We start from the raw sequence: 22,158 nt of genomic DNA, 5'->3' as shown, positions 1-22,158 counted from the left end.
GCAGTTCAGCTCTCTGGCATGTACACGTGTAGCTCCACAGTTCAATCTGTATACCTGAACAGTTTCTGCAAACACTCACTTTAACAGGTTTCAGTTTCCTACAAGATTAGAAGAAAAGACACATCTCAAGATTCTGATGATGACAACTTGATGTTTGTTTGCCGCCTCTCTGGCAGTCTGATTGTCATTCTTCATTGTTCTCAAGAGAAACGAGTGTTCTGCACAAGAAGTCATGTGAATGTGGCAGGAGTGAGTCCACTGACCACTGTCAGTTCAGTGTACAGTGATAGGACCCTCACACAGAACACCCTCAATGTACTGTGATAGAACCCTCTCACTGAACACCTTACTGTACTGTGATAGAACCCTCTCACGGAACACCCCTACTGGACTGCGAGAGAACCCGCTCACAGAACACCCTCACTGGACTGCGAGAGAACCCGCTCACAGAACACCCTACTCTACTGTGATAGAACCCTGTCGCAGAACACCATCATGTAGTGTGATAGAACCCTCTCACAGAACACACTACTGTACTGTGATAGAGCCCTCTCACTGAACACCCTTACTCTACTGTGATAGAACCCTCTCACTGAACACCCTACTGGACTGCAATAGAACCCTCTCACTGAACACTCTTAATGGACTGTGATAGAACCCTCTCACTGAACACCCTTACTGGACTGCGATAGAACCCTCTCACTGAACACCTTTACTGGACTGTGATAGAACCCTCTCACAGAACACCCTACTCTACTGTGATAGAACCCTCTCACAGAACTCCATACTCTACTGTGATTGAACCCTCTCACAGAACACCTCACTCTACTGTGATAGAACCCTCTCACAGAACACCCTTACTGGACTGCGAGAGAACCCTCTCACTAAACACCCTTACTGTACAGTGACAGAAGCGTCTCACAGAACACCCTACTCTACTGTGATAGAACCCTCTCACAGAACACCCTCAATGTACTGTGATAGAAACCTCTCACTGAACACCCTTACTGGACTGCGAGAGAACCCTCTTAGAACACCCTATTCTACAGTGATGGAATCCTCTCACAGAACACCCTACTCTACTGTGATAGAACCCTCTCACTGAACACCCTTAATGGACTGCGAGAGAACCCTCTCACAGAACACCCCACTCTACAGTGATAGAACCCTCTCACTGAACACCCTTAATGGACTGCGAGAGAACCCTCTCACAGAACACCCCACTCTACAGTGATAGAACCCTCTCACTGAACACACTCACTGTACTGTGATAGAACCCTCTCACAGAACACCCTCAATGTACTGTGATAGACGCCTCTCACTGAACACCCTTACTGGACTGTGTGAGAACCCTCTCACAGAACACCTTACTCTACTGTGATAGAACCCTCTCACAGAACACGTTACTGTACTGCGATAGAACCCTCTCACAGGACACACTACTGTACTGTGATAGAGCCCTCTCACTGAACACCATTACTCTACTGTGATAGAACCCTCTCACTGAACACCCTACTGTACTGCGATAAAACCCTCTCACTGAACACCCTTACTGGACTGTGATAGAACCCTCTCACTGAACACCCTTACTGGACTGTGATAGAACCCTCTCACTGAACACTTTTACTGGACTGCGATAGAACCCTCTCACTGAACACCCTCAATGGACTGTGATAGAACCCTCTCACTGAGCACCCTTATTGGACTGCGAGAGAACCCTCTCACAGAACACCCTCACTGGACTGTTTTAGAAACCTCTCAGAGAACACCCTACTCTACTGCAATAGAACCCTCTCGCAGAACACCTTACTGTACTGCAATAGAGCCCTCTCACTTAACACCCTTACTCTACTGTGATAGAACCCTCTCACTGAACACCCTTAGTGGACTGTGATAGAACCCTCTCACTGAACACCTTTAATGGACTGTGATAGAACCCTCTCACTGTACACCTTACTGGACTGCGAGAGAACCTTCTCACAGAACACCCTCACTGGACTGTGATAGAACCCTCTCACAGAACACCCTACTCTACTGTGATAGAGCCCTCTCACTGAACACCGTTACTCTACTGTGATAGAATCCTCTCGCAGAACACCTTACTGTACTGCGGTAGAACCCTCTCGCAGAACACCCTACTGTACTGTGATAGAACCCTCTCAGAACACCTTACTGTACTGCGGTAGAACCCTCTCCCTGAACACCCTACTGTACTGTGATAGAACCCTCTCAGAACACCTTACTGAACTGCGATAGAACCCGCTCGCAGAACACCTTACTGTACTGCGATAAATCCCTCTCACAGTACACCCTTACTGGAATGTGATAGAGCCCTCTCACAGAACACCCCACTCTACAGTGATAGAACCCTCTCACAGAACACCCTACTCTACTGTGATAGAACCCTCTCACTGAACACCTTTACTATACTGCGGGAGAACCCTCTCACAGAACACCCTCACTGGACTGTGATAAAACCCTCTCGCAGAACATCCTCACTGGGCTGTGATAGAACCCTCTCACAGAACACCCTTACAGGACTGTGATAGAACCCTCTCACAGAACACCCTTACTGGACTGCGAAAGAACCCTCTCACAGAACACCCCAATCTACTGTGATAGTACCCTCTCACAGAACACCCTACTGCAGAGGTCTTCAAACTTTTGGGTGCCGAGACCCCCCTGTCAACATTTTCAGTCGTAAGGACTCCCTCCTGACAAACATTTCTAAACCTGTAGGCAAGGCTTCTGGAATTACGAGGCAGGTGAGGACCAAATTACACGACAGGCTTGACTAAATTGTGTAGGAAGAAAATTTAAATAATGTTATGTAATGCCGCGTTATTTTGGGATAGAATTGCTTCATTATTTTGACTTTTTTTGCGCACAGTAACACTGAGGAAAGATTTCACCCCATCAGTACCAGTTTATAACTAAAATACAGCAATTAACATCAGAAAGATGTCTTGTCAACCTTTGTGATGGGCCTTCCACTCTGCAGGAATACATGCTGCCACATTAGAAGCTCACCTGGCCCTGGCCAGGAGCAGCAGGGGTCCATTAAAACCCTGGCGGTCTTGTGCAGAGTTAAGCAATTTACCCATGTCGCTTTGCTCTCACCCCTCCCTTCCATCCCTCTCTCCTCTCCTCTCCCAATCCCGATCCCTCTCTCACTTTGCAGGCCATTTTCTTTAACCCCTTTTTACAACTTCTGAACTCTCCCCATTCAACTTCTCACTTCACCCTTAATCACCTCTTGCCATTCTGTCTTTTCACTGCCCTCATCTCTAATAGTTTCTCACATTTATCTCATGGCCTCTCTGGCCCCGTCACCTCCGATGCCCATCTGCACTTCTCATTCACCTCATTTTCTGTTATTTCTGATATTTATATGTGTTGATCATTTTGATTGCTTAATTTTACTCGCAAGAAAGTGTAACTCATAGTCGTTGAAATGTCACTCATAATTACACTGAAATTATGAAAATGTCACACATGGCAATCTGAAACCTTGGCAGCTATGCCCCCAGTAGCCCCCGTTTTCAGCCTCCAGGGCCCCATCAGCGCTGTAGCGCACACAGGCAGCACTACACTCTCTCGCCGGCGTTAGTTGCACCAGTGAGTTGCCTCATAACAGTTCTACTACATAAATTGTACATTTACTGCTGTAGTATGAGAATGCATTTCATGAGAAGGAATATAAAGTAGGGTTGCCAAAAGAAAAATGCCAGCCATGTGTTTAAAGAGCCTGGAAAGACCTCGTCTTGGCCCTAAATAGGGTTATAAATAAAAAAGTATGTATTCATTTGTAATGTGACTTTTCTGTCTTTGTTCCCTTTAATTATCAGTCATGGATCTCATCATTCAGGCAGCCCCAGAAGACAAAGTGCATTCTAATTATATTTGCTGTTAGAGGTATGCACAGATAAGTGCTGAAAATACGGCTTTAGGTGACTGCTTATTTTTATTGGTGGGGCAAAGTAGTAGGTGGTTGGCCGGGCCGCTAGGGGGGGGGGAGCCCTCATTGTGCTTTGCAGGGGGGCCCCCTCAAGTTTCGTTACGCCACTGGGCCGAGCACTGGGGCGCCGGTGCCAAATCAAAGTCAGCTTGCTTACCACTAACCGCTCAGATGAGCCATAGCATAACAGAAACCAAAACATTTTTTTTCCACAGATGAGAGCCTACAAGTGTTTTCCTTTGAGCCCGTTTCCCTCGAAATCAAGGACCCTCGAGTGATGAAGGAGACGTACAGCAGTGGGTGTTGCAGTGATACACCTAGCAAGCCGTGGGCATCCACCTGCCCATTCAGTTTGTCACACACACACACTAAGTGCAACAGCCCTGTGTGGACAGTGAAAACAGGGCTTTCCTATCTTTCACTGCCAGCTCTACTCCCAACCGCGCCCCCCTTTTGGTGGCATCCTTGATCTGGCAGTGTTGATTTTGGACAGCAAGGCTTCAGTCAGCCCCTCGGGTAAGTACGGGAAAACATTTGTTGTTATATGCAATAAAAATCACAATCATTCCCGCAGCTACCAAGAGCCCTGTAATGATGGAGATGCGTGCTTTAACTGAGTAAACTGAAAACGTCAGATCGCAGAGTGTAATATTCACGGCATGGAGTAGTGACCGCTCCACCGCCGCAGAAAGCACTCTGGTAGTGGTTACCTGTCGTGCCTTACTCCAGTTCTGCTCGGTCCTATTTGACTTATGGCAGATTTGAATGTGATGTCATCCAGCTAAACGGAGCGAGCTGCACCTAATGCAGACCAAAATAATAATAATCTTAAAATGCACATACGGAATCTGATGAATGCACTGCTTCCTTCCATGTGTAAATGCGACCAGACGGTTGCGCTCGCCTGCCTGCTTCACAGTACTGCGGGGACAGCCTCAGTAACCAGTTTACAAAAGGTATGTAAACATGCAAATGGTCTTTAACGACATGTGGAAAACTCAGGCGTGCCGGGCTGTGCTGGAGATAAGACTGCAGACACAACCCAGAGCCCACAGCAGCTCGAGCTGAGACACACTACGGGGGAGGAGGGGGGCTGAACCCTTTGTTGTCCGATGGGCCTGGGCAGAAGTGTGACCGGGAATACGTGACCCCATTTCCATAACTTCACAGCCCCCCTGGGGGTCGCACCCCACACTTTGAAGACCCCTACCCTACTGTACTGTGATAGAACCCTCTCGCAGAGCACCCTACCCTACTGTGATGTAACCCTCTCACAGAACACCCTACTGTACTGTGATAGAACCCTCTTACAGAACACCCCACTGTACTGTGATAGAACCCTCTTACAGAACACCCCACTGTACTGTGATGGAATCCTCCACGCCCTTACTGTACTGTGATATCGCTTTCATTTGGCTCATGTCACAGGCTGCCGCTTCTGCTCTATCCACAGAAGCAGTGCCAGCCCATGCCTCATCCTGTCTTACCCTTTGAGGCAACACTGGCTTCCATGGGATTCAACAGTGAAATTAGGATATTTCCTAATAATGGTGCAGCAGCGAACTCCTCTGTTACTGCAAGACAGCTACTTTCTCTTTTCAATTTCGAATTCATGTGTTTCGAAAATCGATTAAAAAATACAGAGCCATATTTATGATGCAGTTGGCGTTGTTCTTGCAACGCACAACATGGTGCAACAGCGACACAAGCCTTAAGTCATACTTTTGACACCATAGAAAGCCACTTTACGTGGTTTTGAATGGCTTCAATAATCTGGAGTAATGCAATGCAAATCGCTGCATTTCATCAGTCTGCGCAAGGTGGGCATTCCATGGGCTTTGCAACGAGTGTTCCCATGCAACTCCCATGGTTTTTGACACATTTTCAGATTTACCAAACATAGTAACACTGGGTATGTGCCAAAAAGATACGCCTCCCCGGGAGAAGCATACCGAGGAGAAATATAATCATTTTTCCTTGTTTTTTATCTTTCTATGTTTGCTGCACACTCATACAAAGAGGAAAAGCCTCCCAAGATGTCTTTTGTATGGGAAGTTGCCCTTTACTGCGCAAAAATAATCCTGCCTACAACACAGGCACCTTTGCACCATAGTGCAAGGGTGTCTGCGTTGGCGCTAGGCTGCCAAAACGGCGCCAGCGGAAGGGAAAAGGACAGCAATGTGTTGTATTGGATAAATATGGCGCATTCCTGCCCTTTCCCTGTGACGTAGGACAGCGCAGCAAGGGGACTTGCTGTGCTGCTCTGCGCCACAAAACACATACATTTGCCCCACATTGTACAGAATGATTAAAAAGGGAAAACAAACCATACAATTGAGCAAATTAAACTCTTGAGATAAGGGTGGGGGCGGAGCACAAAAAAATCAGAAGAGAACATGCCCAAGTGTGCAGTCAGGAGTACTCTAAAGAAGAGCTGAGGAGGAAAAAACGGCAGGAAAGACCTAAGTACAGGAAGTCTCTAGAGAGTTAAGGCAAGCTTGGCCTGAGTAGGCATGGAATTCCAGAGGCGTGGAAAGGCGGAGGCAAAGGGGTCCTCTGCGTTGACATGTAGTGATATCGAGTAAGTAATCCATCAGACCTGGAGAGGGATCGGAAACTGAAGGGACTAAAGAGCAGGCGTGGATCCAGAGATGCTCCACGTGGCAAAGGGAGAAGCAGGCAATCAATCCTATCCACATCCAGGCTGGATAGGTCGAGTTCTTGCCATGTGGCGAAGAGAGTGACCCACATTCACAAGGACCCAACACCATTCTTTACAACTCTGTTCGGAAAGAGAAGTGTGCACAGGTTTAAACCATTCGAATACAAGTGTTCAGTTGTGTTTTTTAGAAAATTAAATAGAAGGAATATAGATAACATATTAGAAGTAGACCAAGTGATGAAGTATGTAAGAAAGGGCTACAAGGTTTTCCTGATATATAGGCAATAAAACCTACTTTTTCAGATCTATAGAGTTTCAGTTTAAAGGAGACAAAAGTACTTCGAAACCAATATAGAACTTATAAAATAACAAGAACCGATTCAGAGTCGAACCTCGCTCGAGGCATATATTCTCTCTCAACAGTGATCACGAGTGCAGAACTTTTAGATTTCAAACCTGACCCCTTCTTCTTAAAACTGCACTAGGTCCACCACCAATCATGCGAAATGGGAAAGAGCAGCATCGCGCTCTGTGGTGGACTGAAACGGACTGCGCAGGATGGGAATCCGGACCATTGGGATGGGAGCCCCTGTCCACAACCCTGGACGTTTTAGAAAATGCAGATCAGTTAATCCAGAATAGTGGTAAGCTGCTAAGACTATGGTTCGCAACAGATGCTAATTAAATATGTTATTCTGTATACTTGTACAAAATGCAGCCACATAAGGGTACAAATATAACATGTGGGACATCATGACTTAGATTTAGGAACCACCAGAGCCCATATCTTGTGGAAGCAGAGTTTTGGCCGGACGAGCCAAACGCCTCTGGAAGTAGCCAGAAGGCAACCTATATCCACACTCGAAGAACCTTAAATGATTCTAAAAATTGCCGGGTGAGAGGGGAGTCGGCTGTAGTCTTGCAGTGTGTAGGTTGCGTAGCCACAGTTGGTCTTCGTTGCAACACTACATTTGGACAGTATTTTTAACGTGGTGTTGTGCACTGGCACAGAGTTCATGAGGTGGCCAGTATGAAAGCACTAACAATCTCTAATCTCTAAAGTCAACTGGATTAGTAATAAGCAAGCTTAGTTTGGCGGTCACTGCGGAAAATTACCAATATCGAGAAAACTAAATTAAAATAAAACTGTTGTAATTAGTGCTTAAAAGACAAGGCGGTGTTAAAGAAAAGCCCTTTTAATGTTAGCACACTACTAAAATCTTGAAAGCTTCTCTTTAGGGACATCTTGGCAGGGAGGGATTGTTAACTTTTTACAATTTTGTAATCATTTCTTCCTCACTCTCAAAATCTATTTCAAGTAGTATCAAGTGTAAGTCGGTCTATTTTGGGGCGAGTGATTCAAATAATACAATACTTTTCAGGGTGGTTTCATGCAGTTCATGTTTTAGATAATAGCAAAAAATATATTGTGTATTAATTCGAGAGACTTCGTTTAGTTAACAAAACCCTGCGTTATTCTCGAATAATATCAGCTTTATTCACAACCACAATAACAATATCTTCTGATTGTCATCTTTTTTTAAAATGCCTGAGGCCACAGGCCAAAGCCATGCAGTGTACGAATAATACATTATTTTTCTTATATGAAAATTAATATTGCACATTTGGAAATCCTGCAGGGCCGGACTTTGATATGGAAACAGCCCTCACAAAAATGATAAATTAATTGTGACCCCTCTACGCATTGCTCAGTATCATTTTCCCTAGAATAATTTTGGAAAATTAAAACCGAAAGGTGCAGGTTAACTGCTCAGTTTCTCAATTCTATTTGCTAGTTTTACTGGCTGTTCTCAAAGGAATTTAATTAAATATTCCAGTACCCAATAGTTTAGCACAGTTCCTCGTAGCACTGTTTCTACAAAGCTTTTAATGATGCATGCACCTGTGCAGAAATAGTGTGCCTGGCGAGAAAAAGAACATGTTAGTACGATTATGAGAGGCGTTCTTCTCACGCATCCTTCCAGCAGTCTTTGAAATGGGCCTACGAATGTTATGTGAGCCACCAGAACTGTGTAACATACACCCCAACTCCTAGAGGAGAAACGGCCTCTAAGGGTCAAACCCGGCCTTCCGTGGGTTCGCCCACTTGCCCGGCTGGCAGTCCGGCTATAAAATCATGTTCTCACTGCACATAGCAGAAACCAAGAAGGCACACAATAATTAGATTTTGTAAAGGTCACAGGTCATTGCTCCACAATTATATACCTGTTGTGAAAATGATCCTTTCTATCTGAGGTTTAGAAATGGGATGCAGGAGTGATGGAGACCTGTAACTTAACACCAGGCCACCAGTTGTGACCTTGTGCTACTTTGGAAAAACCAAGTCCTCCGAACATATTAATTACAATTTATTTTTACTATAGCATTGTCTTTTATCACTGTGGAAAACGTAAATTGGCGTCAAGCGGTACTTGCATTTTGTAATTATTCTTTTTCCAATTTACGAATTTTCTAGGTGTGTATTGCAAACATTTACTATCTTGGATTGCATATAATATTATGCTGGTAAAGTAATCTGATAATAATCTGATAGCCAGAGTGCTATGTGTCTATGATATATAAAATGACTTCAAAAGGACCTATTCTTTATATAGGAATAAAATATGTTGTTCTGTAGTATCCATGTTTTGACCAAACACTCTTTAAATCAGCTTTGTTTTATTTGTTTATGTGATGCTTGTTCCTAATCGGTCTGCCCTTCATTCCCCAACACAGGAAGTGACATAAGAGGTGGACTGAAAATTCAGTCTTGTCTGTAGGTCAATCACAGCTGCACGGTGCATAGTAAAATAATGTGTTTTCTTGTTGTTATAAGATAAAAGGAAACTGGACATATTACGTGCCATCGTTTGTGCGCAATGGATGCGAAGACTGCATTGACATCCTTCTCTGGTGTCATTTCCTGTTTAAAAAATTTAAAGTAGTCCACAAAATTGGGGACAACTTAAGTGGTAAAAATGTTCTCATATATGTTGTCACAAGGTAAATTATCAATAGTACTGAAAACTCTTTTTGTGTGATAAATATATATCGCATTTAACAATCTATTACTCCCAACCCTATTCTTTCATCTATTTCCATCTGAAATGCATTGACAGTGAGGCGGGGGCACATAAGGATTGAGATATATTTGTAATGCTAATGGGGCATAGTTACTGTGAGCAAAGGTCTCAGTACTGTGATAGCATGGAATATTGTATGACAGCATAGACATGCGTTGATGAAGCCATTTGTGGGGCAGTGTGTTGTGAGTGGTGGGACAGCAATGACGCAGACTGAGGTGCAGCCGTAGAGTGTTTGTTTGGATGAGAGAAGGGTTCATCACTATTTAAGTAGAGGTCAGGATGGAGGCACATTAATAAAGCTGTTGTGGGCTTTGGTAGCGTATGTGCACAAGATGAAATGTGTGCTCAAACTTGTGGCACCAGAGTCCATGGCCATTGGACAGGAGGGGATGAAGTGCAGCAAGTGCCACGTGTCACCCTCGACATCCAGCGAGGAGCCGCAAGAGCACACAGACTGGACCGGACTCCAGGACACCGGGTCTCTCTCCTGGCCAAGATCACACAGGCGGGAATGGACTCCAGGACACTGAGTCTTCCCCCCCCCGGCGTGCTACGGGCTGAGGTAGTAGGTTGTATAGTTAAGAATAACACCTCAGGAGATAACTGTACAATCTTCTAGCTTTCCCTGCGGCGCAGCCAAGGCAACGTCACACACGTAAGTCATGCATCCATGGAACTCCTGGACACGACGCGCAGGTAAGCATTTTAAAATATATCTCTAGTGTGGTAAACATCACTCACCCCACATCCGTGACCCCGCATGTTATTACAATGCAGTTGTTAAAACGACCGCGTTGTAACAACGCAATACCATTACCCCGCAAGTCGAAACCACAACTTCCGGAGGGGGGGAGAAGGTGTTGGATTTTAAATCCAACACCTTCCCTACTGTCCACACAGACTGAAGTTGGAATAGTAAATCATACTATTCCAACATCCCTCCCCTCTGCAAGTCGTGGTAACGACTTGCGGGGTAATGGTATTGCGTTGTTACAATGCGGTTGTTGTAACAACTGCGCTGTAATAACATGCGGGGTGAGAGAAAGCTGGAAAATATGTCCTATTCCTCTAGTGTACATCTTACACATTGCCATGGTTTATTTCAGGTTTTTTAAAAATGTATTTTTGTCTTGACATGGGAACCTGTTATTTAAAAATGTTCTGTATTTACTCCCAGATTTATATTTCAGGCCGCTACTGTGTTCAGGCTATTGCAATACTCTAAATGTAATATTTGTATTAGTCCAAATGGGATATTATGTTAATAAGTACTGTATTGTTGCTCCAAACCTATTCCACTCCTGTTATTGGGGGAAAACAGCCATAGCTACTGCTATTACAGTTCTTGATGTAACACAGCTGGTTCCTGTGGTGTGTGAAAGGCTGCCTCGCATGTCTCCTATCAGCTTGTGTCTAAATGTACAACACCCAAATGTGGCCCGTATAACTTTATTAACTGATCGGAATTTTGGGAACTTTCAGTAGAAGTGGTGCGGCGGCATTCTATAAAGATTGTAATTTGTTCTGGGCACATTTCGTAGTGCCTAAGTAAAGGGCATTACAATAGTTGATCCTTGAAAGAATGAGTGCAACCACGACCAATTTTTGTAGCTCAAGAGGGATGAATGGGAATACCTTTTTAAAAAATCTGATGATGAAATAGCAGGTAGAAGTGGTGTGATTAATCTGCTCTCTCAACCTGGACGTCAAAGATCACACCGAGATTTGTTACCTCTGGGACGGGGGTAGCTAGAGGGCTGAAGTCTGCTGGCCACCAAGTAGTGTTCCAGAAATTATTGTTCCAACCAAAAAGAATCACCTTCGTTTTGTCAGCTTTCAGTTTTAAGAAGTTTGTTCGCATCCAAATCGACACTTGGGTTAGACTGGCCTTTAGGCTAGAGGCCATAGGACCGTCCTCTTCAGGAATGACGACAATGATTTGTATATGGTCGGCATAGGATACCGCCGACAGGCCGTAAGACTGGATAAGCTCTAGCGGGGGCGAGGGGGTGATATAGATATAGAACAACGTTGGGATAAGGATGTCCCCTGTGGAACACCACACAGCAGGTAAAAAAGCTTCTAATTGAAGCCCTTCCATTCCACTCTTTGAAATCTGTTGGGTAAAAAGGAACTGAGGAGGGCCAGGGCGGCACCATCAATCTTGATTCTCGCAAGTCGCTTGATACGAACTTCATGGTTAACTGTATCAAACACGTCTGAGAGATCAAGAAGGATTAGGTCCGCTCTTCCACTCTCGTCCACAGTTCTGCGGATTTCTACAGATGCCTCTACTAAGGTGAACTCAGTGGAATGCTGGTACCTAAAACCATGTTGGTCCTGATTTCATAAATCCTTTGTCTCCAGATACCCAGTGAGTTCCTTGTTCATCGCCTTCTCCAGGACTTTTCCCGGAAAAGGCAATCGAGAGATCGGCCGATTTTTGTATTGGCAGGGTTGAGATTGGGTTTTTTCAATATTGGTAAAACCAATGCTAATTTCCAGCCTGATAGGAAGGTTCCAGTCTTTAAGACTTGATTCAGAAGCTTAGTGAGATGGGTGGCCATTTTGTTAGGAACAAGGTGCCAAATGTATGGTGAGCAAGAGTCCACTGGTGATCCCGAATTTGTGCTAGTAATAAGGTTCTCTACTTCTTCTACCGAAAGTGGCAGAAAATTACCTAGGCCTGCTTGGTTGCTGGCAATCTCTGAAAAAGTTTGTTTAAAGGCCGCATAGGTTGTCACATTAAAGAACCATTTGCATATACTTGATTGTATCCTGTGCTCCCTGAGATCTCTATCCAGACAATTTATTATTTTATTTATTTAAGAAATTTTATATAGCACTTACATCACCCAATTGGTACGTCAGAGATAACATAACGTGTATTTGTAAAGCACGCGTTCACCCGTAGAGATCTTGGCACCGAATAACAGATGTTTGTTACCCAACTCAATGGTACTCATTTGATTGACCTCAGTTGATTAAAAAGGCTGAGTGGACCTGCCGGGATTGAACCTGTGACCATGAGGTTGAACACAGGTCCCTGCAGTGGACGCCTTAGTCCATGGAACCACCAGACCCTGCGGAGTTGCAATGAGCCAGATACTAGACAAAACAATTATTTGACATCATTAAAACTCGCCTGGCACGTGGACGAACTGTTTAATATTGTTTTTCGCAATGATCTAAGGTTGAAGAGTGAGGATCCCGGACAGTCAGGGTTCTTTGAAAGGCTTGTTGGGATGGGACGGGCTCAGATGTCAAGCAAGCCCATCTCCAAATTGTACCCTGTCCCAACCAGCATCTGTTCACCCGCTCTAAAGTCTTAACGGAGTTGTGATCGCTTTTTAAATGCCAAAGTGATTGCGGGTAAGAAATTGCGTTTTTGAAGTTACAGTATTAGCAAACCAGGGACAGCTCTTGTGGTGACGCCCCTAGCCGATGCAGTAAGAGTGCACCCTAACAATCAAAATAGCTAGTACATTGCAAAAAATATAATTTTGCATATTTATTCCTTACCTCAGTGCTGGCTGTTTCTCCTTTTGTGTCGCTATGCACTGGCTGCTGCGGGGTTTTCTACAGTTTAAGAAGGTGTAAGCAGTTTAGTGTTTTGCTTGGTGGTGATAGCATTAAGAGGAAGCCCCTACGGATCTTTTCTGTGTGTTCCCTGTCCACATACACTCTGCACCAGTAAGCCTCATGGGATCTAACATCAGTTTTTAGGTCTCGGCTAGCGAAGGCTGCGCTTGCGAGATTTAATGTTTTTTAGACGGAGCTTGAACCCGCCCCTCTTCTCCATTGGCTGGCTTCCTAAACGGAGGCCAGCCATTGGAGGAGAGGTGCGTCTGTCCGTTTAAGCCCCGTCTTTTTCGGATTCGGGGGCGTGTTTTTTACTTTCTTTCTCTCCTCTGGAATGTAAACATTCCAGCCAATGGCAAGAGGAGAGAAAGAAAAACACGCCCCCCAATCCGAAAACGCCGCTGCGTTTCTCCGAGGCATTTCTGCTTGACCTCGGAGAAAGGCGGTGGTGTTCATGGCGTCATCCCCATCCAGCACTCCCCCTGCTCTCGGCTCCCTCGGTGCATAATTGTTGTACATATTATAAGCACCGGTATAAAAGCAGACGAAATTGTTGGACATCTCCGATTGCCCTGGGGGGCACACACCTACTCCGTCGCTCCCACGAGCACATCACGCGCTGCGACTCCTGCCCAAGCAGCACATTGCCACATAACTTTACTAATAGAAAAGTAGTCTTTAGAAATGAATGCACCAATTCTTTCATTCGGTCACTGAAATATCTGAAATCTCGCCCAAAAGTCTTTTAGTCTGAAGAGAAGTTTTCTTACCTGTGCGACTTCAGCCGCGCGCACCCTCCCTTGAGCCCTTGTGCAGGCTGGCGTTCTTACAAGCAAAAACATGAAAAGGAATGTTTACTGATAAGCTAATGGCCCGCCCTCCCGCGTGACATCACTAAGCCTGTCTATTTATGGTGCTATAGGAGAGCCTGACTTCACAACCTGCGAAGCGGGGCTCGAGCTTGCTCTGGAGTCTCTATGGTCGCGCTTTAACTGCAGGTCACTGGAAACACAATTTCCGGAAGTTCCTTTACCTGAGCACTACTTAGCAACTCGTGGTAAAACAAATTTTAAGGATATTTCCACATAGAGATGCAAATGCGAGCTTCTTATAAACTGTTATTATAAGTTTACCAGGCGTAACATGCTCCAGCATGGGGCTTTCCTCTAAGAAGTCCCCTATTTAGGCTCAGTTGGTCCAGACGAACAAAGACTACAAGTCCCAGAATGCACCAAATTGCTAAACAAAGAAAAGAACAGGACTAGAAAACGGAGTCCCTAGTGGCACGGAGCCATCTGGAAACATGATTTTATTGGTTGTTGCTACACAACTTTCCTTTCTAGTTATTTAATTATTTTATTTCACTCCCGCAATATTCACGCGGTTGATGTTGCAATCGCATACTAAATAGCTACAGCAATAGAGCTGGTTCCAGGGTGATCAGTGCCTCTGTAAGGGATCCCGGATGTGATGCACAGTGGTAATTAACGCCACTTGTTCATATCGCCATGTTTTCTTACTGAGAAACTCCCCTTTTCCCTGGAAGAGGTAAGAGGAATAGATCTTCATTTTAGAAATTGGAGTAGATGATAGCGTCATTCTAATTTAACACTAGTGAGTGAATTTGTGGGACTCCCAGTAAATTACTTAACCTCTCTGTGTCAAAAATTGTAAATACACATGTAATGCCATTGCAAATATGTGAACTGCAATATCACTGTACACTTAATTAAAGGTGTATTAATCTAAAGGTTTATTAATGTAAAGGGTATTGCACTGTCCCCTGCACAACCGCTGTTGTTCAGTGCTGTATCGAAGTTTTCAGGGCACAAGTCGGAGGTACACGCGGGTGCACGGCGTCCACCCACTATTTACACAGAGTGGACGCCATCTACCGTGCCAGGAATTTGGGCCCTACAGAAAAAAGCTGAACTTGTCCTGGTGTAATTTTCAGATACAGGGAGACGTTCAGCAGCGCCTGGACGTTGTCTGCTTTCCTTTCGCAGTGGCAACATAGGCAATCAGCTCGCCACGCAGCGCCCGGCCACGTTCTAAGAGCTAAGGCTGAGACATGGTTTGCACAGGGGTCAATTTTACCACATCCTCCGCTTTTGGGGCAGTCCTGCCCGGGGAAGAGAGCTGGTTCTATCTTTACAGCTAGATTTCTGTAAGCGTGTGATTGTGCCTCTTCATGTCTGTGGGCTGATGGTTTGTGTGGTGTGCGTGCCTATTCACTTGCCTGTACGTGTTGGTGCGCCTCTTTGTGTGTGTTTGCCAGAGTGTGTTTGTGTGTGGGCACTAATCTATACATAATAGTGTGTTTGTACAGATGTGTGTGTATGTGTTCGTGCCTATTCATGTCTGTGTTGGTGTGTGTGCCTATTTACTCGCGTATCCGTGTTTGTGTGTGCCTCTTCATTTGTGTGTGTGTGTGCGCCTCTTCGTGTGTGTTTGATTGTGTCTGTGTGGGCACTCATCTATACAGATTAGTGTGTTTGTACGGATGTGTGTGTATGTGTTCATGCCTATTCATGTCTGTGTGCCTGTGTGTGCCTATTCACTCGCGGGTGCGTGTTTGTGTGTGCCTCTTCATTCGTATGAGTTTCCAGAGTGTGGGCATTGTGTTTGTGTGGGCACTCATCTATGCATATTAGTGTGTTCGTAAAGATGTGTGTATATGCGTGCATTGCGGCGAATGGCTATACCGGTTGTGTTTGTGTATTTAGAGCAGACGATTGTCACGCCATCATAAACACCTTTTAATAACTCTGTGTGTAGGTGGCTCTGTGGGTGGCTCTATTTGTGTGTGGGTTGCTCTATGTGAGTGGCTCTCTTTGGGTGGCTGTGTGTGTGGGTGGCTCTATTTGTGTGTGTGGCTCTGTGTGTGGGTTCAAATGCAGTAGGTCTCGCATTTGAGAGTGATTAAGCTATTGACATTGTAAATAACAATGCCGTTTCTTTAAATGTTTTAAAAACAAAAACATAAACAAAAAAAATGTCATGAGCAATGCCAATAGCTCTAACTTTAACAATGCCGAGACCATTGCATTGTAAATGCTTGTTGTGAGTATGGTTTCAACTACAATACAAGAGCTACGCAACTTGTCTTCTTCAGAAACTTCCATGTCGAACCCCCAAACAACATGCATCATTTTCTCAGGTATTGTAGAAGATAGTAAGTTACCTAGAGCAAGTTGAAATAAAAATTCCCTCTACCTAATGCAGACAAATCCAGATATTCACTTACACATTTGAATATTGATCAGAAATTGCCATGGGCGCATTTGAAGTGAGCACAGCGGGGGCATCATGAAGGGAATGCCATGGACCTTTGCGGTATGTTTTTTTTCCCATCAATCAATCCAATGTATAAAATAAAAATATATTGTCAGTGAGGTAGCTGATACATCTAATGTTACTTGGGAGGGCAGGAGGTATATAGGTCGAGACATTTTATCATAAATTGATGTTTTGTGTGTCACAGCTCTTGCAATAGCTGAAGTTCCCCGATAGTGAAAGTAATGATTGCATGACCAGAATGGGTTGCAGCTGCCATTAGTGAAGCTTGCTGTATGTAGAATAAAAAAATTCTGATGAGGGTGCAAAGTGCCCGAATTTACTTGACATTCCTGTGCTCCATCTTGACATTTAGGGTTCTGACAGTGTAGATGTACTTTGGCCTATATCGGAGGTGCTCAGCGAGGTGTGCAAGATTTAAAGATGTGATCCAAATGAGACCTATGTTATGCACAATGATATAGTGTAGAAAAGGGTACATATAAAACAAGCATTGGCATAGCCAATAGGTCTCGCCTTTGGAACCTTATAAGTGTTTAGCCATGCAACACTTGATGTTGTTGCACCAAGGATATTGTGCTGCATAACTAAATACTTATAAGGTCGCAAAAGCTAGACCTATTGGCTATGCCAATGCCTGTCTCTCTTACTCTGGCCCAAACTCTGATGGTGGAAAAGCCCTGTTCTACCATGGATGGTGGTGCGATGCACCCTTCACATAGTGCCACAATTCCAGCCCACTGCGCTTTATCATCCACTGCTCAATGAGCTATAATATAGCTTTTTTCTGGGTGTGGCCTGGGGACTCCGGATGTGCATAGGGGGGTATCTGGGATGTCTGGCTTGCAGGGTGCCTAGCATGGTGGTAAGTGGGTGCATTTACTGGGGCTAGTGGGTGGTGTAAGCGTCCTTCCTGCAATCCATTGGGTCAATGTGAAAAGTCTGTGTAACATGTCCTCTTGTTGCTGGGTGTGGGTGCATGACATCACATGAGACACAGTGTAGGACGTGAAGTGTGTGAAGAAACATGATGTGACTGTGGAGGATGGAGGGGGAGAGGCACCAAACAGTGGAAGAGGCGGAGTAATTCAAGGGAGCGAGGGATTGGGGAAAAGAAACAACAAGGGGGAAAGGAAATGAAAAGGTGGCCAGGGGTGACAAGAGAGTGGAGGGGCTGAGCGGGGAAGTTGGGGGGGGGGGCGGGCAGCTCAAGAGACAAAAAAGAAAGTCCGATCGAAAGATGGACAGAGAGGAGGGAAGGGAAGTAGTCCACAAGAGAGGGAACAGAAGGAAGAACATGAAATGAAGTACTGCCGGAGAGAGAGAAAAGTAGTGGATGGAGAAACTAGGCAACAAGCAGAGAGCTAGACAGAGAAGTGAGGAGAGAACCTACTCAACAGAGAGACAAGTTGAACACACCCGTTGTGATTGTGGTGAAGTGCACACTCACTGCATGCTGAAGGGCTTGCAGCAGCGGGCGTTTGCACACTTACCTCAGTCGTAGAAATCACTGTGTGTTTGTCAAGGCTTAGGCCTGCGTCCGTGACTATGTTGTCATTGGGCAGAAAAAAGGCTGCTCATGAAAGGTAGGCAGATGGAATAGAGGAAGTCGAGAGGCAAACAGAGAGCGTGAGACAGAAGGCGAGAGAAACAGGAGAAGAGGAAAGACAAACATGAAGATTACTCTCACGTGAGGTCTCTGCATTGTCATCTGCTAGTCCACGAGTGCGCGCGTGCTATAAGGAAAAACAAGCAAAAGCGAAAGGGCGGCGCCTTGTGTGTAACCTGACACACGAGGAATGCAGCTGGCGCCCTGCGTGCCACTGCTTGCTCCTGCAAGGCAAACGCTGTGTTAGCGAATAATTGTTAAAAGGGTGGGACATGCGCCCACGTTTAGCCATTGGCAGGCTACAAAAACAAAATGACAGAGGCAACAGCCAACCAAATGCGTGGGGGGAATCTGAGCCACACTGATAAGTTTAGATTGGTTACATGAAGCCGCATGCGCGCTGCTCTAGGCTCGACCTAAAAATTAGGATACAGTAGTGAATTTGAGATCTGAGAGCCTCGCTGCTGGTGTATTTGGAGATTCATTAGTGGAATGAAGATCCGAGGGCTTGGCTTTGCAGGAATATCAAGGGATTCAGTAGTGGAATGAAGATCCGAGGGCCTCGCTTGCAAGAGTATTTAGAGAGTCAGTAGTGGAATGGAGATCTGAGAGCCTTGCTTGCAGGAGTAACAAGATATTCAGTAGTGGAATGGAGATCTGAGAGGATCGCTTGCAGGAATATCAAGAGATTCAGTAGTGGAATGGAGAACCGAGGGCCTCGCTTGCAAGAGTATTTAGAGGGTCAGTAGTGGAATGGAGATCTGAGGGCCTCGCTTGCAAGAGTATTTAGAGAGTCAGTAGTGGAATGGAGATCTGAGAGCCTTGCTTGCAAGAGTGTTTAGAGAGTCAGTAGTGGAATGGAGATCTGAGGGCCTCGTTTGCAAGAGTATTTATAGTCCTTAGTAGAAGGGAGATCTGAGGGCCTCTCTTGCAGGAATATCAAGAGATTCAGTAGTGGAATGGAGATCTGAGGGCTTCGCTTGCAGAAGTATTGAGAGATTCATTAGTGGATTGGAGATCTGAGGGCCTCGCTGACAAGAGTATTTAGAGAGTCAGTACTGGAATGGAGATCTGAGGGCCTCGCAGGAGTATGTAGAGAGTCAGTAGTGGAATGGACATCCGAGGGCTTTGCTTGTAGGAGTATCATGAGATTCAGTTGTGGAATGGAGATCTGAGGGCTTCGCTTGCAGGAGTATTTAAAGTCAGTAGTGGAATGAAGATCCGAGGGCTTCGCTTGCAGGAATATTTAGAGAGTCAGTAGTTAAATGGAGATCTGAGGGCCTCGCTTGCAGGAGTATCGAGAGATTCTGACTGAGATGAAAAAGCTCTAGTTTCCCGCTAAATATAACTTGCAGTGCAGCCACGCGACCTGGGGGGCAGAGGAGGGGGGGTCATCGCACTTATTCGGTTAGGTGTGTCTTTTCCATATCAAGGTTGGTGGCAGGGCCATGAGCTCAAAGCCGCAAATGTGCATTCTGAATACGGCGGAAAGTATTTGTTGCCAGTCACCGCCATCTAGCGGCCGATAGTAAGCAGTTTACATGTTTCATTCCCTTCTTGTGGGAGGGGGTGAGGGTTTGCTATGATTTTTCCGACGCGCAATGGTTGGAAGAAAGGGGCAGCTCCGCAGCAGGGGAGTTCCTTTGTAATAGACCGTACTGGATTACGGTGAGTCTTTACGCGAATCAGTCGTGCTAGTTAAACTATGACACTATTGTTAGGGTCAGCCACTGACAAGCAGTGAAGACATTAGTCGAATCAGCCAAGGACTGCGCCTACAGGGATTTACTTTACGTATAATCGGGGCCACCCAATGTCAATAGAGATGGCCACTGGCTGTCAGTGGTTTTCTTTTCAGTAACACTCTTTATCAACAAGGTCACATCTGTGTGTATTCAGTTCATGCTGCATTAGGACTCTTCTTTTGGCATATCGATAACCTTATGTTGACTGTATAATTCGGGTCAATTCCTGGTAGGGTTCATCTAGTTAGTCAACCAGATATATTGCTAGAGTCAATTAAGAACTGCATTAATACATTGTTGCACAGTTCAATCAGTAGCGTGTTACCCACTTACTAATAGAGCAACTCACCCGAATGAATGGAGTCAGCTGCCAGGTGTCAGCCATCCTACCAATAGATAGCTAGTCAATGGCTGTATCAATAAGGACACTCACTCACTAGATGGATAGTGTTTGTCATTCATTCTCATAAAATGGATGTCTATTTTTGTGAATAGGGTCAGTCTCCGATTGTTTCTATTCTGCCAACGGGGTAGAGGATGTGGTCTGTCGGCTTAAACTGCCGACTTTGGTGCAGGAAACCAGGGTTCGAGCCTCGAGGTCGCGTCCACATCCTGTGATTCTGGGCAAATCACTTAATCTCCCCGTGCTTGAATGTGTAATGTAAATACGGTGCTCATGTAAAGCGCTCCAATACCTTCGGGGCGAGTTCGCGCTATAGAAATATGCAAAAAAAAAAAAAAAAACGATGACCGACTGCCTCAGTAGTTTCTAAATAACTTCATTACCAGGGCCTGCCACTGTCTGGATCAATGACTCACCATTAGGCTGGGTTGTGAATGCAGAATACATTCAGGGATTCATTCACTCACTCAGGGCACTAGTCGGTGGTACATGTGGGTGGACGGCGTCCACCCACTATTTTCACAGGGTGAACGCCGTCCACCCTTCCAAGAAGTTGGGCCCCACTCAATAATGTGCTGAACTCGTCCCAGTGTAACTTCCAAACACTGGGAAGTTTTCAGCAGCGCCTGCACGTTGTCTGCTTTCCATCTGCAACAAGCAACAACGTGCAGGCGGGGACGGGGCTTTCTTATTTTAGACTCCTGCTGGGCCCATAACAAAGGCCACATTTAAGAGGTCATCAGGACTCCTTTTATTCGAGTCTCCTGGCTGGGAGCAGTCAGGAGTCTCGCACCTAAAAGCATATGCAACAGATGGAAAACAAAGGTTAGAACTTCACACATTTAAGAGGCAGCTTATCACTTTGTTCCGCCTCTGTTTACTAGATATGCATTCACTGTTGTGCCATATGTGTTGGTCTCTCCCAGTATTTACACAAAATAAATGTCATGTTCGAGGCATATGAACTGCAGATCACACACTAGCATAGTAGATCGCCATCTGGTGTTGGGCTCGGATGCTTGCACCTTGTTGTTGTCTTGGAAGAAGTCTTTGTAGTCACGAGATAGGTGACTCCTCCCTTGGATGATAGTGCGCAAAACTTCCAAAAAATCATCAGATTCACTTTCATCTTCGACCCGACTTCATCGGCTCGATTCCGGTCGCCGACACGGGCCGCTGGGCCTATCCACGCCGTAAGGCCTACGGCTCATGGAAAGGACGCCATTTATGAAATGCCCCCAGTGCGGAGCAAAGTTCCAGCCTGCGCATCCTTTCGATCGAAGAAGACTATTTGGGATCGAAGGGCTCGACGACACATCATGGTGCAGAGACCAGCTCCGGAACCAGAGGACATCTTTGATGAAGGCCCCGATGTCCCGGAAGAAGATTCCGAAGCTCTCAATCGTGTCAGAGGCAGAAAACTCAGACGACCCCATCACTCCTGGGCAACGAATGAGTACTACTGCTCCTACCCCAACCCCTACAAAACCGAAGGCAGTGATCAAGACTTCGCCTGTTGGCCCCAGTCGAGAACAAAAACATCCTTCAGAAGCCCCGCCTCCGGGCTCGGCTCCGAAGAAAAGGGACAAGCCTTCCGGTAGCTCGGGACCGAGCAAATCTCATGTAATTGTCCCTCCGGCGCCTTTGGCACTGAAGCCAAAGAAACACTCGGCTCCGAAATCGGCTCCGACGCCTTCCACCACCAAAACGGCCCCGAAAACCCAGAGGCCATGGATAAGCCGGCTTCGAACGTTTCCGAGCCTAAAGGTCCGGCTTCGGCTCCGAAACCAACATCCTCGGCACCGAAACAGAAGCC

General features: G+C 45.6%; 1 long non-coding RNA gene across 9 annotated transcripts in view; it reads left to right on the top strand.

The window, feature by feature from the left end:
* LOC146808945 (uncharacterized) overlaps nucleotides 1–22,158 on the top strand; it is a 588,451-nt gene that overhangs the window by 484,109 nt on the left and 82,184 nt on the right. The window contains exons 8-9 of one of the 9 annotated variants that reach the window (XR_014966292.1): nucleotides 4,174–4,474; nucleotides 7,106–7,264. The exons of 7 other annotated variants lie outside the window; for them this stretch is intronic. This is a non-coding gene — a long non-coding RNA (uncharacterized LOC146808945). The remainder of the gene's footprint in view (nucleotides 1–4,173; nucleotides 4,475–7,105; nucleotides 7,265–22,158) is intronic. One more of the 9 variants, XR_014966291.1, reaches the window with a different exon arrangement.

The sequence above is a fragment of the Triturus cristatus genome, chromosome 7, assembly GCF_964204655.1.
Source record: "Triturus cristatus chromosome 7, aTriCri1.1, whole genome shotgun sequence".
Classification (NCBI taxonomy): Eukaryota; Metazoa; Chordata; class Amphibia; order Caudata; family Salamandridae; genus Triturus; species Triturus cristatus.
Note: the sequence above shows the minus strand (reverse complement) of the source record. Positions and strands in the feature narration are given on the sequence as shown.